At 35.5% G+C, this 2,463-nt stretch overlaps 1 pseudogene; it reads left to right on the top strand.

Moving 5' to 3' along the window:
- Positions 1–202: 202 nt before the first annotated feature.
- Positions 203–1,895, top strand: LOC109209723 (annotated as a pseudogene).
- The last annotated feature ends 568 nt before the right edge of the window (positions 1,896–2,463 follow it).

Below are 2,463 nucleotides of genomic sequence, written 5' to 3'. Positions count from 1 at the left end.
ATGCTTTGGCAGCTGATTCAGTTCAATTCAAATTTAAGTAATTTACCATGTTCCCTCACTCTTGCTTGAGTTTATTGGCTTTTGAATTCTTGCATGCTGCATTTATTACTCTTTCTCAATTCTCGTCTATAAGTGTATCCACATATTCTTCCACTTGAATAAACCCTACATATCTTCCGTTTCCAGTTTGAAAGAATCGAAAGAATGGCTTCCAAGTATGCTAAACTTGACATGCCTCATGCAATTTGCGTACCAGCTCCTGCCCAAGGTCACATCAATCCTATGTTAAAGTTAGCCAAAAATCCTCCATTTCAGAGGCTTTGATATTACTTTTGTCAACACTGAATACAACCATAGGAGTCTCCTTAAGTCTCGAGGCTCTGATTCCCTCAAAGGCTTGCCATCCTTTCGTTTTGAGACCATCCCCGACGGCTTCCCACCATCTGATGCTGATTCAACTCAAGATATTGTTTCTCTGTCTAAATCCCTTACCACTACTTGTTTAGTTCCTTTCAAAGAGTTACTTGCCAAGCTCAATAATACTTTTTCATCCAACATTCCACCTGTCTCGTGTATCATTTCCGATGGTGTTATGAGCTTCACTCTAGCTGCTGCTCAAGATTGGGCATCCGTCAAGTTTTCTTTTGGACCCCAAGTGCTTGTAGTTTATTAGGTTACATGAATTGCTGCAATCTTATTGAAAAAGGTTACACTCCCCTTAAAAGGTATACATCTTTTAAAATGGTCTGTTCCAATTGCAATTTTTTTGTTTAAGTATCCGTCTCATATTGTTACACAAATAGTCGGCCAGATTCAATGTTTAATTTTTCTAGTCAGTATACATAGATTATACATTGATTATAGATAGTTAATATTATACCTGAATTACACATATATTATGCATTTGCCGGCTATTTTTAGTTTAAGAGATTACTGCTATTTGGGTTAATTTTTTTTTATTTTATAGATAAAGTTACTTGACAAATGGGTATTTGGAAAAGACTTTGGCTGGGATACCAGGCATGAAAGACATACGTTTGAGGGATCTTCCTGGTTTTATTAGAACTGCAAATCCAGATGATTACATGATTAAATTTCTACTTCAAGAAATAGAGAGATCCAAAAATGCTCCAGCTATCATTGTCAATACATTTGAGCCATTAGAGAAGGAAGTTCTTGAATCAGTTCAAATGCTTCTTCCTCCGGTGTATGCCATTGGACCATTGCATTTGCTTGTAAAACATGTTGACGACAAAAATTTAGAGGAGTTAGAATCAAATCTTTGGAAAGAAGATAAAAAGTGTGTAGAATGGCTAAATTCCAAGGAACCAAATTCTCTTGTTTATGTTAATTTCGGAAGTATCACTGTAAAGACTCCAAACCAACTTATCGAATTCGCTTGGGGATTGGCAATAGCCAAATGGAGTTTCTGTGGATCATAAGGCCTGAAATTATATCAGGCAAAGAAGCAATTCTACCATCCGACTTCTTGGAAGGAACTAAAGAAAGAGGGATGTTAGCAAGTTGGTGTCCGCAAGAACAAGTCCTTAGCCACCCTGCAATAGGAGGTTTCTTGACTCACAGTGGATGGAATTCGACTCTTGAAAGTATTAGTTGTGGGGTGCCAATGATTTGTTGGCCATTCTTCGCAGAGCAGCCGACTAACTGTTGGTTTTGTTGCACCAAATTGAAAATCGGAATGGAGATCGACAGTAATGTGAAGAGGGACGAAGTTGAAAGTCTTGTGAAAGAGTTTGGCCGGAGATAGAGGCAAAGAGATGAAGACAAAGCTATTGGAATGGAAGAAATTGGCTGAAGAACCTGCTAAAAAAACAACAGGATCTTCTTATGTGAACATAGATAAAATTATCAACGAAATTCTCCTCAAACATTAGGCGTTAATTATCAATCGGCTATTGGTTTTTATCTTTTCCAGTGTATAAATCTCGTCACATCTTTTATTCCTCGTATCCCATCTTTCCTAGTATTGCAACTTGGTATGATCTAATAATGATAAATAAAAATATCGTTTGCTACCCCAAGATCTCCCTTGGTCCCCAAAAGAGTTTATGCCGCCCAAATTTCCCCACGTGACAAAAATAAAGTCTTTTAATTACCTCCCTAAATTTGTTATTGGCATTTGACGGTGAGATATGCAAAAGTGAAAAAATTTATACTTATCGGATTATTAAAAGGGCAATAAGTAAGATATTTAGTCAATTGTAAGCTAATAAAAGATCACATGACATTATAACAATACTCATTAAATAACAAGTAATGCAATAACTATAAGGAAAGAACAAAAAGGGAAAATAAAATAATAAAAATGTAAAAGGATTAAACTAAGCTTATTTGAACTTGAGATGAAAAATAAACTGGTAGTAAGAATTTTATTTAAATCAACATGATAATTGTTCAAACAAGATATATTAGGATTTGACACGTTTAGTATTCTTTAATATT

The sequence above is a fragment of the Nicotiana attenuata genome, unplaced genomic scaffold, assembly GCF_001879085.1.
Source record: "Nicotiana attenuata strain UT unplaced genomic scaffold, NIATTr2, whole genome shotgun sequence".
NCBI lineage: Eukaryota > Viridiplantae > Streptophyta > Magnoliopsida > Solanales > Solanaceae > Nicotiana > Nicotiana attenuata.
This window is presented reverse-complemented; position numbering and strand designations above follow the sequence as displayed.